The sequence below is a fragment of the Rhinatrema bivittatum genome, chromosome 2, assembly GCF_901001135.1.
Source record: "Rhinatrema bivittatum chromosome 2, aRhiBiv1.1, whole genome shotgun sequence".
NCBI lineage: Eukaryota > Metazoa > Chordata > Amphibia > Gymnophiona > Rhinatrematidae > Rhinatrema > Rhinatrema bivittatum.
The window spans coordinates 525,910,820-525,925,267 of record NC_042616.1 but is presented as its reverse complement, the minus strand read 5'-3'; the positions used below and the strand labels follow the sequence as shown (position 1 = coordinate 525,925,267).

General features: G+C 47.7%; 1 protein-coding gene across 4 annotated transcripts in view; it reads left to right on the top strand.

Moving 5' to 3' along the window:
- Positions 1-14,448, top strand: part of RIPOR2 (RHO family interacting cell polarization regulator 2) — a 214,043-nt gene that overhangs the window by 31,260 nt on the left and 168,335 nt on the right. The window contains exon 1 of one of the 4 annotated variants that reach the window (XM_029590788.1): positions 10,486-10,543. The exons of the other annotated variants lie outside the window; for them this stretch is intronic. The gene's annotated coding sequence lies outside the window, so the exon portion shown is untranslated. Of the gene's footprint in view, positions 1-10,485; positions 10,544-14,448 lie in introns of those variants that run through there. 4 annotated transcript variants of the gene reach the window in all.

Sequence of the window (14,448 nt, the reverse complement as noted above, 5' to 3'; positions counted from 1 at the left end):
GGTTGGTTGTCCAGGTGCAGGAGCCATGGTCTCTATTCCCTGACTACGGACTGCTGCTGCCATGGCTGAGATAGTTGAGAGCGAATGCTATAAAAGAGGAGATCATTACCTCGATGCACATTTTGTAAATGCATAATTTCTGGAGTCCGCATTTCATACTAAGGCTGTAAAGGTATTTTAATAGCTGTGTGTGCTGCTTGTGATCATGCCTAGAACAGAAGATATCCTTATGAGATAATTGCCCACCCTGAAATATGTCATTAGCCAAAGGCAAGGGCCTCTGTCGATAAGGCAAAGGCAATTAATTATCTGATCGATCATTTATTTATTTATTCTAAAGCTTTTTTTTAGCTTGCCTATATTGAAACCTGCAAAATTGCTTGCCTTCTGCCAAGGATTCATCGCTTTTAGAACATGGAATCCAAATAGATATTGTGTTAAAGTTCTTTTTGTTTGTTTTTAAAGTTAAACTTCTGCATTAGTGGCAAGATTTAGCATGCATCCTCTGTCAGTTAATTCTCACTGAATCTGGTCACATATTGACTACAGATAACATTTGTTGGTTTTCTTAAGTTTATTTTGACATTTATTAATCTCATTTACCAACAACAAGTGGTCCAAGGCGATATACAACAATAAATAAGACATAGTATTCCATATCCTAATGTGAATTAATGGGTCTCTGACTTCCCCTGGAATCCCTTAACTGTGCCTCAGGTTACATTGTATCCTCTTTGCTCCCTTCCCAGTACTGTACTGCCTGCCAGGGTCTAAATATTACCTCAGCTGCAAGACTTCATTCCACTGTTCACCTCCGGTGCACACTGCTTGTACATTCAACCAATTTCAGCATTGCTACCCCCGTTCATCTGTTTTGATGGTGTGATACATCATCATTATCATCGCTTTATTTATGACACACTTTTCCACCAGGAGAGTTCAAAGTGAGTTACAAACATTAAGCAATAGACTAGTCAGATACAGTATCAGTATAGCTCGTTGGTATTTAAATACAAGATCGCTCAAGGAGCACTCAGCAGGACCAGAGGGGTGTCTGTGTACAAATGTTGGTGGAAGGTGTGGAATTAATGGCAAGGAATGAAAGTTGCTTTGATCAGCCTGGTTTTTGCTGGTTTTCTGAAGGTTAAGGCGGTCAGGGACAAGCCTGATGCAAGGAGGAAGGGAGTTCCCTAGGGCTGGAGCAGAGCCAGTAAAAGTCCATTTTCTGGTGTTCACGAAACATATAATTCTGGGCAGTGGGATCACCAGATGAGCCTGAGGCCATGACCGGCATGAGGACGATGGCATATAGGGGGTGAGAGAGTTGCTAAGATAGGTTGGAGTAAGATCTTTGAAAGATTTGTAGGGCAGGGTCAAGATCTGGAATTTGGTGCGATGAGAGTGTTGAAAAGCAGTGTAAGGTTTTCAAGTTTGGGGTTATTCAGTCAAATTTGTGCATTCACTTCTTGGAAGGCAGGAATAGCCTAGTGGTTAAAACAGCAGGCTACAAACTAGTGAAACCAAGTTCAAATCCTGCTGCTACTCCTTGGGGCAAATCACTTCACTCTCCTTAGCAGGCAAGCTCCCTAGCAACAGAAAACAGCATACTTTGAAGTGTTTGAAAGGCAGAATACAAATAAATTGGATCAGATGCAGTCTGTAGTATTTTGTATGAGCTGCAGGCAGTGGTTTAGGGGATTGTCACATATAGTGAATTACAGTAATCAAATGGCAGATAACAGTGGCCCAGATAGTGGTTTTGAAAGCCATCTTGTCAAATAGAAGACAGAGGTGGAAGAAAGCTGTTTTGTTTACTGTGTGGTCATGGGACTATTTGTTTGTGCCTGCACACTAAAATGTAGTGCCTTGCCTGTTAAGAGGTATTTTATAATGCATGTTACATTCTTACCAACACATGCACTGCTGAATATACTGGCTATTGCAGGAGTTAAAAAGTTTCATTGTACCTCTCTGTCCATTTTAGCTTATATTATTCTTTGAAGTTATATTCATCAGACTGATTTTTGCTATGTTTGCAAGAATGAAGCTTAGTAGGAGCAAAAGTCAAGGTCTCCTAATTAGACAAAAATGTATATTCTTTTCTTATCAGTAACAAAATATGCTGTGCTTGAAGCTAATTATAATTAGTACCTAAGTCATGCTGACCTGTTGATTAATCATGACCTAAGACATGCTGCTGAATCATGCTGACTCCAAATGTAGAAACAGTATATAAGTCTTTCTGTATGTAATGGACTTTAGAACGCCCTCTAACAGCTTATTCAAGGTGTCGCCTTCTCCTTGTAATATTGGCATATTACAATAAATTTGGCAGCATTGTACAGGAACTGTTCTAGGAATGCTAGGAGAGCGATCCCATTTGAGGGGATTGTGTGCCCTTGGGTCTCGGCATGATCCCAGAAGACTCCAGAGCAGCACCGAGGTAGGCGATTTGTGTCTAAGCATGGGTGAAGACTGAAGGTCTGACCCTCTACCGAACCTGCATGCTTCTGGAAGGCCAACAACGCAATGTTGGATATTGAACAGTCCTCCGACCATTCCCAGCCCTTTCGGACCTGCTGCTAGGTATCGGCAAGAAGCAGCAGGCCGGACTGAGGATGAGGGCAGACGAAGGCCTTGTGACATAGAAGACTCTAGATGAGACGAGGAGCTTGGAAGACTCTGGGCGAGATGAGGAGCTTGGAAGGTTCAAACATTAGCACTGTCTCTCAGGGTGCCCTACACAGCCCACCACACCGGGTGGACACAATGGGCTGGTCACGGACCACCCTGTCCCACTGCGGTTCCTACGCAACCTGGAGAGGCTGGTCATGGACCACGCGGAGAGCGGGACAAGCGCAGGAAGGGAATCCAGCTGAGACGAAACTCCAATGACGAGAACAGGAACCGACGAGATGGATTTACCCCAAAAAGGTGTCAGCTGGAGAACCAGAGGAGCTGGAGGGTCAAGAGGACTTGCAACAAGCGAAGGGGGTGCGGAACCTCAGAACATCAGGAAGTGGAACATCAGGAAGCCTGGACTAGGAACCTTGGAACATGAAGACATGGAACATCAGGAAGCCACGAAAACTAAGGAAACAACGAAGACTCAGGACATGGAGTGCCAAGGAAGAACAAGGAACAAAGACCTGATGGAGCACTGGAAGACAGGAACCTTCAGGGACGAAGAACTCCGATGCAAGGCAAAGCAGGACTGTTGGAGAAGCCCTTTTATAGGGCTAGCAGGAAGATGCCCAGGAAGACATCATCAGATGGGGCCCGGGGCATATCTGTCCGCGGGCCCTTTAAATCATGATGAGAGGCGTGGCCACATGCCTAGAGAGGCAGACAGGAACAGAGGCAGCTCGGCGGCATCTGTTCCGAGAAGTAAGCAGGCGCGAGCGGCTCCCTGCCATGAAGGTGGGCTTAATGGCGGCCCCAGGCTGCAGGACAGGCCCCAGCGGTGGCGGCTCTATGCCGCTGAAGATAAGGCAGACTCGGCGGCTCACCATCGCGAAAAGCAACAACAGCACGCCTCCGGCTCGGTCACCGGACCACATCAGGGGAAGACCGCGGCAGGCTCCGTTCGCCACGGAATGCAGCAACAGTGGCGGCCTCCAGGCCGCTTGGGAAGTAAGCAGGATCCACGGCTCCTGCCACGATGAAGGCCCGGCGTCAGCAGCATCTGGCCACATCGGGGAACAGGCAGCACAGCAAGGTGAGAGGCCTGCTCGCAGGGGAACTCCGCGGGCAGGAATCGAAACAGTACCCCCTCCTCAAGCCTCATATCAACAGCTTGGAGAGAATGCAGGTATCAATCCATGCCGACAGGGGGTGATCAAGGGTTCAAAAACGGAAGCTGGCAAGTCCGGGAACTGGAGCGAAGCAAGACCAAGAAATAGCAGACAAGAAACAAAGCCAAACAAGATGAACAAAACAGCACAAACAAGAGGCAAACAGCACAAACAAGAGGCAAAGCAAGACGGAAAAAACAGCACAACAGCCAAACAAGACAAAAATCTGCAAAACCAAGACAGGCAAACAGCATAATCAAGAAAGCACAAACGAGAAACAAAACAGACAGCAACAAAGACAAGCAAAGCAAACAACAAAACAGCAAACAAACAAGCAGCCCAAGCAAGGAACAAACAGCACAAATGAGACAGGCAAATAGCAAAACAGCACAAAGGAGCAACTCAACAAACGGCACAAAGGATGAACAAGCAACCAAAACAGCACAAACGGAGCAAATAAACAGCAAGAACAAGCAAACAAAACAAGGAGACAAAACACAAACAAACAAACAAGGAACAAGCAGAGTAACAAAACAACAACCAAGGAGCTAACAAAACAAGGAAACGAGACAAGGAACAAACGAAACAAAGAGCACAGGAAACCTCAGGAAAGACCTGGGAGGGAGCCAGGGTGGGAACAACCGGAACCAGCAAACCAGATAGGGTGCAGGTGCCTCCTGCAGGTCGTAAAAACACCATCCTGGAAAAGGGTGAAAAAAAATGTCTGGATGCAGTCGCCTCCTGCAGGTCATGGAATCCAGACAGCTGGTGCCTCCAGCAGGTCGTGAAAAGGAAGTCCTGAACCAAAAAAGAAATTTTGGGTTCAAATACAAGTCCAGGAACAAACTCAAGATGAAGACTTTGCAGCAGAACTCCAGTAACAAGGCAAGCCCCTTCACAGGAACACATTCACCAGACACATGGCCTTGCATTCTGTTCTAGGAATGCTAGGAGAGCGATCCCATTTGAGGGGATTGTGTGCCTTTGGGCCTTGGAACAACCCCAGAAGACTCCAGAGCAGCACCGAGGTAGGTGAGGCGTGTCCAAGCATGGGTGAAGACTGAAGGCCTGACCCTCTACCTAACCTGCATGCTTCTGGAAGGCCAACAACACAATGTTGGATATTGAACAGTCCTCAGACCGTTCCCAGCCCTTTCGGACCTGCTGCTAGGTATTGGCAAGAAGCAGCAGGCCGGACTGAGGATGAGGGCAGACGAAGGCCTTGTGACATAGAAGACTCTGGACGAGACGAGGAGCTTGGAAGGTTCAAACATTAGCACTGTCTCTCAGGGCGCCCTACACAGCCCACCACACCGGGCAGACCCAATGGGCTGGTCACGGACCACCCTGTCCCATTGCGCGCCCTACACAACCTGGAGAAGCTGGTCACGGACCACGTGGAGAGCGGGACAAACGCAGGAAGGGAATCCAGCCGAGACAAAACTCCAATGATGAGAACAGGAACCGATGAGATGGATTTACCCCAACAAGGTGTCAGCTGGAGAACCAGAGGAGCTGGAGGGTCAAGAGGGCTCGGAACAAGCGAAGGGGGAGCGGAACCTTGGAACGTCAGGAAGTGGAATATCAGGAAGCCTGGACTAGGAACCTCAGAACATAAAGACATGCTCCGAGGTTCATCAGTAAGCCACGAAGACTCCGGAAGCAATGAAGAACAAGGAACGAAGACCTTACGGAGTGCTGGAAGACAGGAACCTTCAGGGATGAAGAACTCAGATGCAAGGCAAAGCAGTACTGTTGGAGAAGCCCTTTTATAGGGCTAGCAGGAAGACGCCCAGGAAGACGTCATCAGATGGAGCCCGGGGCATATCCGGCCACGGGCCCTTTAAATTATGATGAGAGGCGCGGCCACGTGCCTAGAGAGGCAGACAGGAACAGAGGCAGCTCGGCGGCATCTGTTCTGAGAAGTAAGCAGGCTCGAGCGCCTCCCTGCCATGAAGGTAGGCTTAAGGGCGGCACCAGGTCGCAGGACAGGCCCCAGCGGAGCCGGCTCTATGCCGCTGAAGAAAAGGCAGACTCGGCGGCTCACTGTCGTGAAGAGAGACAACGGCGTGGCTCCGGCTCGGTCACCTGACCACATCGGGGGAGGACCGCGGCAGGCTCTGTTCGCCGTGGAATGCGGCAGCAGTGGCAGCCTCCAGGTCACTTGAGAAGTAAGCAGGGTCCGCGGCTCCTGCCGCAATGAAGGTCCAACATTGGCGGCTTCCGGCCACAACGGGGGACAGGCAGCACAGCAAAGTGAGAGGCCTGCTCGCGGGGGAACTCCACAGACAGGAATCGCAACAGGAGCCCATTCATCCTTGTCTATTGTTGTGGAGCGATTAAGAGGGGAAAGATAAAATATCCACACTATCTAATAGTTAGCCAGATACATTTATCCAGCTAATTTTAGACTTGCTGAATAGTAGGTCTAACTTAACTGGGTAACTTAGCTGGATAAGGCCGATTATTGGCACTTATCCTGTTAAGTTAACTGGATAGGTAGCTCCACCCAGGAATGCCCCTGTCTCCCACATTTAGCTGGATGAATATTTTGCCACAGCAGCCTCACACGGAGGTGCAGTGGCACGGGCGGCGCGCTCCTCTCAACCCTCGACGGAAAACCTAAAACTTGACGTCTGCAGCCAGCTTCACTTCTTTCTAAATGAGCCTGCGGAACGGCCTTCATCCACCTTTCAGCGCAGAGGGCCAGATGTGTGAAGCATTTTTCCCTGTCCACACACTGGACTGGCAGGTCCCTTTCATGCCTCTGGTCCAGGGTATGGGAAAGAACCGGTAATGTGCCAGCCCCACGGCTCAGGCTGCAACAGGGCACAAAACTGTGTGGGAGGTCAGGGGTCGGGATCTCCTGTCTCGGGGGGGGCGGTCAGGCCTGGGTGTGCCGGAGGAGGGAAGACTGCTGCTGCCGCCGTGGCGGTCCCTGCCACGCTTCAAGATGCCGCCCGGGGAGAGCAGGTGCAAAGACGGCACACAATGACACAGGAAAAGGGGTGGGGACGAAGGGAACGCACAGCTGGCAACCATTATTTTTTTTCTGATAAAGATGGCTTTCCCCCCCCCTCCTTTTTTTTAAATTGTACTATGGGAATTTATAGAATTTTTTTCTTTTACTTTTTAACCTCTAAGCACAGCAGAAATAATAGACTTGACGCAAAGCTTGCCTCGCAGGCATCTTTCTTCCATTTCAACAGAAAGCAAAAATTTAAAGTGACAGGTGCCCGGAACTGGTGCAGTGCGGGGTGCTTGCTCACAGAGGCCTAATGCTTCGGAAAGCATTAAAAGAACCAAGGGCCCCATACAGTAGGCAACCTTGCCTTGATATTTACTGCATTAGCGCACTCTCATCGCTGGCAGAGTGCACCTTCTGTAGTACTCGGGCTTTCATATTAGAAACGGCAGCTCTACCTTCCGAGATCAATCCAGAACGCCACAGCCAGTTATATCGCGAAAACTAATTATTCTGCTGAATTAACAAATCTGACAAATCTCATTTTCACCTTTCGGTGCAAAGCTCAGATTTTCAGGAGAAGCCACAGCCCCTGAAAATGTAAGAGCCCTGTTTAGCCTTGGACTGAAATGAGCCTGCCCTTTCTATGAACTCACTAAGAGGCACTAATATTAATTTTACTTGTTGAAGTCATACTTTTTTCCTATAATTCTATCCATTTACCCAGCCTGCACCTCCCATACACAAGGGAGACTATTAGAAAACTGCTCTTTACTTCCATAGTAGATATAAGTAAGGACTGGAGGAACTATCCTTATAACGGGACTAGAAAAGGACGACCTAATGATAAAGGGGATGGAAGGGCTCCCATATATAAGGAAAGGCTAAGCAGTGCCGGTGCGAGGGTGTCCAGCCACCCTGCGCGGTGAGGTCCTCATGTGAGATCCCTTTCTCTCTCTCTCTCTCTGCGCAATGCAAATTGCACACCACAAACTGCCCCAGCTCCTCAACTAAATACATACCCCTAAAAAAAAGGAAAACGCCTCCAGCTCCGTGCCTCACCTGTGTCACATCTCATCCTTCCTGCATGCCCTTCAAAACTGCTGCCCTTACCGGCTTCTCTGCCACCCCGCCCACTTCCAGTGCCCCTAAGGCACCACCTACCCCGCCTAGTGCTTCTGCCGGCCCTGAGGCGAAGCAGGTTAGGGCTCTTCGGCCTAGAGAAGACATAGCTGAGAGGCAATATGAATGGCATAGAATGGATAAACAGGGAATAGTTATTTACTCTTTAAAATATTACTTGGACTAGGGAAGACTCCATGAAGCTAATAGTTAGCAAATTTAAAACAAACTGGATAATTTTTTTTTTTCACTCAGCACACAATCTGTGGAATATGTTGCCAAAGGATGTGGTGAAGGCAGTTAGCATAGCTGTTTTCAAGAAGGGTTTGAACATGCTCCTGGAGGAAAAGTCTATAAACCATTATTAGCCATTTAGACTTAGGAAAGCCACTGCTTATCCTGGGTTATGAGCAAGAAGGACTGAATCTATTCTTTGGGATCCTGCCAGGTACTTGTGACCTGGAATGGCTTTTGATCTGTCCCAATATGGAATTCTTGTCTTCTTTTGTGCTAAATTATAATTCAATGTCTATCTTATGTGGTAATAAAGAACGATTTGATAAGACATCCCCAATTGTGTGTAGGGCACAGTTTTGGTCTGACTAGTAGTGCCTCTTGTTGATTTTGGATTGGACAGTCATTTAAGCAGAGAGTGTGACGATTTAGGTAAGTACAGACAGATTCAGGAAAACTGGGGGAAGAACATTATGGCACTTACAAAAAGATTGCAACAAGTATTATGTATTATACCTTCTAACTTCCACTATGCATAGTGAAGCCAACCGCACCCTGTTTTAATGGGATTCAGCATTTATGCTTTCTGTAACATATTTAAAGAAACACTAAGCAATTCAGCATGAAGCTTTTAAACAATATGGGCCAGATGTAATAAGCATTTTAATGTGTGTGTGTGTGTCACGTTTCAGTTTAGTGGCCAATTCACACCAAATTTTCAGGACACGTCATGGGAACAGGGGGACGTGAGGATTCTGTGCTTATCGCAGACTGTGATCACACGTGTCCCTAAAAGCAGGCTACTTTGCCTTTGCTTGGAACTTCTTGTTTCTCATAGGCGCAAAATATGAAAACCCCTTCAGTACACCTGGTCCTAAGTTAGGGAAAAGAGAAGAATATCCAACAAACAGTTTTCCATGATCTTTAGAGGACATCAGGTTTGGTCATTTTGTTAAAAGCCTTTGGCACAATTAACTTATTAGGTTACTTTTCTAAGGATGTAAGACAGAGAATGGCATATGCAGGGGCAATTGGGCAGGATGGGTGGGCCAGCCAGCATCCATTATATCATACCATGACTTTCATTTTTATATAGCGCACTTGTCACCTGAAGGAGATCCAGGGCAGTTCACAAAAAGATTCTAAGTACAATAACAACTATTAAGTCTCCTGCTCTAAGCATCTATCCCTGCACGATCTCTATAGTTTCACTAGCAAACATGGCGAGCATACCATGAGTCAAAGATATAATGGCATGGGCAAATACAGCAGTTAAAAGACACTGTGGAAAATATGAAAACTGAGGACTATGAGTTAGTTTACGTATAGACCGTCTTCCGAATTTTGTTAATTACCTGGCATTGCAGTACAGTGATAATAAGCGCTGTCAAATCAGGTTTAGTTCTGAAATCTTGTCTCTGCATACCTAAAAGATTTAAGCAACTAACAGCTAATTTTGCAGAATGTACAGCAGGCTTGTGCAGTTGATGGTTTTTTGGGTTTTTTTTTAATCTGAATATGAATGAAGTAAGCTGTATCATGATTCAGAACGACTTGGCTTGGCTGTAGTTGCTATGGTAACTTTATTTGGCCTGCGCACTGTTGCACAGTACATATGATACTCAAATTCTTGTACTCGATACATAAAAGCTTGATTCAGGAACATGTTTCTCACAAAGAATGTAGATAAAAAAAAAAATGAGGGAACGGGAGGAACGAAATTAGCCAATCAGATTGACCATTTCAGACTTTTCCAGTGTTTACCTCCCTGTAAGTGGGAGATATGTGCTTGCCATAATGACTTGTAACTGATCCTGTATTTTAATCCATTTTAAGGAAAATCTATAGTCAAGTATGACAGTGCTCGGTTATACAAACCTAAGAGTGACAACAGCTCTGAATTAAAAGTGGAAACAAGAAACTATCAACTTACTGGGACCATACTGTTGTGTAATGGAAGCTAAACAACCTTTAATTGATTAAAATGCCCTATCTATAGCTTGGCTGGTTGATGGGTAGCACAGTAAAGGTGTGGGCAGTGCTGAAGCCCAGAGAGAATGTACTAATCAACATGATGTGCCGCATGAATTGAGCCCTCACAGACACGGTTAAACGAAATAAGTGTGCCATCATGGGAGAAACCCATATTCAGTGACTCACCACGTGAACATCTATCAACTGGAAGCCACTGCTCACTAGTCCAGTCATTTTTAATTACAGTACACTGTATGAAGTGATAAATATTAGAAGCTCCAGCATGATTTGTTAATCTAAGCCCATACCGACCAGAAATTAAAGTCCTTTTCCAAAGCAGTCTGACCGCCATAATTTTTTGTTTTACTCAGAAGAGCAGGACTACCAGGCACCTGGAGCCCAGTAGGACAGTCATTGAAAAAGTCAGACCTGACTAGAATTTCCAGCACAAAAGGTGAGCAAATACACCAGAGCTAAAGATTCAGATGATTTTGAAGACGTCTGTTGCCAAATTCAGCTGAAACTGCTGGAGATTATTGCAATTATAAGATCACACAACTACCGTATTTCCACGCATATAACCCGCGGGTAATGTGCGTTTTTACCTACCCCGCATGCCCCCCGCGGGGTATAAACGTGGGCGGGTTATCCAGAAAAAATTTTACAACCAATAAAGTTTCCCGACTCTGAATAGGCTGCAGCTGAGAGGAGTCCGTCCTATCCCTGCGCCCGGCCGCTTCCTGATTGGTCGCGTGTTAAATCTAGGCCGCAGGCGGGTGGGCGCTTGTTCCAGGCGGCGGCGGCGGGGGCGGGTGGACGCGCGTTAGTTCGAGACGGCCGGCGGGTGGTCGCGTGTTAAATCTAGGCCGGGTCGCACAGGCGCGCATTCATTCACTGCCGGTGGGGGCAGCCCCCACCGGCAGTGAATGAATGCGCGCCGAAAGCAGCTTGTTCCAGGCGGCGGTGGCGGGTGGACGCGCGTTAGTTCGAGGCGGGTGGTCGCGTGTTAAATCTAGGCCGGGTCGCTCAAGGCAATCTAGGCCGGGTCGCTCAAGGCAGTCACATGCCGTGACGTCACGGCATGTGACTGCCTTGAGCATCGAATCGCAGGGGTCGCATTCATTCACTGCCGGTGGGGGCTGGGGCAGCCCCCACCGGCAGTGAATGAATTCATTCATCCAGGCGGAGGAGCCGGCTGCTTTCAGCTGCCGCTGCCGGCTGCTTTCGGCGCTCAAGGCAGTAGCGGCGAAAGCAGCCGGCTCCTCCGCCTGGATGAATGAATGCGACCCCTGCGATTCGATGCTCAAGGCAGTCACATGCCGTGACGTCACGGCATGTGACTGCCTTGAGCGACCCGGCCTAGATTGCCTTGAGCGACCCGGCCTAGATTTAACACGCGACCACCCGCCTCGAACTAACGCGCGTCCACCCGCCACCGCCGCCTGGAACAAGCTGCTTTCGGCGCGCATTCATTCACTGCCGGTGGGGGCTGCCCCCACCGGCAGTGAATGAATGCGCGCCTGTGCGACCCGGCCTAGATTTAACACGCGACCACCCGCCGGCCGTCTCGAACTAACGCGCGTCCACCCGCCCCCGCCGCCGCCGCCTGGAACAAGCGCCCACCCGCCCGCGGCCTAGATTTAACACGCGACCACCCGGCTCCCGCCGCCCGCCTGGACCCACGCGGCCCTCCGACAGGTATTTAAAATTTTATTTTTTTTTTGAATTGCGGGTTATATGAGGAGGCGGGGTATATTAAAACTTTTTTTCATAAATCTTGAAAACCTGCGGGTTATGTGTGTGGGCGGGTTATATACGTGGGCGGGTTATTGTCGTGGAAATACGGTACACAAGGAGAACAAGCATATTTTCCTGATTAAAATACCATAAACTGAATACAGTATTACATTAGGGAGAAGCTTCTGCAGAAAAGAAACATGTTGTACTGCAAAGCATTGATCTGATGTTGCCTTATGAGTAGTCACAAATCGTAGCCACAGAGAGATTAATGGCAGATAAATATTGTCAGGTCAGTCTGGCCTGCCCATTTTCATTACCTCGTACAATACTACAGCACACATTCCTTGATTGCAGACTTTACCCTCATTTTCTCAGCTCTAAGGAATCCCTAGGTCTATCGCATGCTTTTGTGAATTCTGTTACCATTTTATTCCTCTCATTAACTCCACTGGAAGGCTGTTTTAAGAATCTACCACACTCTCTAATTTAAAAAAAAGGTTCCTTGTTACTTCTGAGTATGCCCCCTGCTTCATATCTTGGCCATTTGCATGTGTCCAAAAAGTTAACTCATCTGGTTAAAACTCATGTAAGAGCTTTTTCAGTGGCTGGACCAGTTCTGTGGAATTGCTTTCCAGAATCCCTGCATCTACATTCAGGAAGTTGCTCAAGACATTTTTATGTCAGCAGGCACTGGTTCAGGTTTAGGCATTAGGGTATGTATTTGCTGCTTTGTTATGAGGGTTATGTTGTGTTATGTGCGCTTTATGAATGCTTTTATATTGTTCACCACCCTGAGTTGTGGATGTAAGCCACATACAAATGTGTTAAATAAAAATAACCCCTCTCCCCCCCCCCCCCCCACCGGGGTAGAACCAGCCAGGCTGGGCTGGGGGGGTTCCTCAGAGAGAACCAGACCTATGTGCCCTCATACCCACCTCCTCCTAGCATGCCGCCCCTGGAGCCTGATAAGCATGCTGTGTTAATCTTATACATCACATGGAATTAGCTCAGCTGGCCAGTGAATTCTGAAACCACCTGAGGTACCAACATTCATGAGGGGGCCTAGGTGTCACCAGCTGAAATGCTGATACCCTGCTTTAGAACATTTTCTTCTGCAGACAAATCCTTGCCTCTGGTGCATTATTTGTACCCCTGAAATATAATCCCTCATATTTAGATCCTCAAGTGTCACATTATAGGTGTAAAGACCTCCTTAGGATCTCTGCAAGAAGCGAGGCCTAGTAGAAGTGGAGCAAACCGCTTGCTCTAGCCTCCCTATGAGTTGCTGGAGTGACTGGCTCCTGCCTGCTGAAGAGCAGATGAAGCATAGTGGGAGTGTGGCATTTTTGCTGGGAGTCAGAGGAGAGAGCATCCAGTTTGCTTGGGTTCCCCTTTGCCAGCTATCTGGGCCTTATATCCCTGGTTCCTTGGAGTAGGAAGTGAGATTGCCTGCTTTTGAGTCCACAACCTGATTAGTAAGTGACTGTGTCTCACTATTTTTGATTGCTTCCAGATTTTTCGGACTTTAATTCTGGAGATTTTTCCTAGTTCCCCTCCTGCTGCCCTGGGAAAGGCTAGGAAGAAAGAATCCCAGTTTTTCCATCTCACACCCAGGGGTTGGAACGTGGTAGCTCTGTCTCTTTTTAGTAAACTCTTTTGTAGTTTTGAGGGGGGGTGGGGGTTGTCTGTTTCTTTTTATTTTGGTAGGAAGTTGTCTGCCACCTCCCTGGCCTGAAGTGGGGAAAGACAGGAGTTTTTTCCCTGCTGGGCTCCTGTTGGAACTTTCAGCCTCAGGGATCCAAGTGCAACCTTTCTCTCTCCCCCACCTCCCACTGCTGGAGGTCACCATCTGGAACTGCTGAGCACTCACCAACTCATTGCAGCCTCTGGGAAAAATGCATGGATTCATGCTGTGGGGAGCAGGATTCACCTGTGGGACCCAAGATATCGCCAAACAAAGCCAATCCACATCAAAGCTTCTGTTCCTAAACAAGATAGAGAATTTACTAGAAGTCCAAGAATCAAAGTCCAGAAAAGGCAGAAAAAAAAAATCAGTCACAGTCCAAAATACAATAGAACAGGAGAAACAGCTTCTTAGATAATTCACACATCTCAAAGTGGTTACTATCTTCTCATGCAGGTTCAGTCACCAGACAGAAGAATTTTTCCAAGGACTGTCACTAGGACCTATTCCTTCCTCAGGCCCAAATGACAGACAAAAACCTCTTCTCCTTTATCCCAAACGGACAATTTTATCATGAGGTAAGGTGAGTTGACTGCCTCAGGCGGCAAAATTTGGGGGGCAGCAAATGTTCCTACCCCCCAAAACACTCCTATAGTGGCCACCTCACCTTGCCATAAACATATGATTATCGAAGTGCCTGCGGTGTCATGGTGAATCCCATCTTGCCACGGCCTAAAGAAAGGAAGTTCAGTGGGGCCATAGTGGAGCCCATTCCACTGCGGCAAGACCCTGAAAGTAAGTGTGTGTGTGTGTATGCATACATGTGAGTGAGCCTGTATGCATGTGTGAGTGAGAGACTGTATGCATGTGTGGGTGTGCGAGAGAGCCTGCATACATGTGTATGTGGTATGGGTGTGTGAGGGAGCCTGTGACTG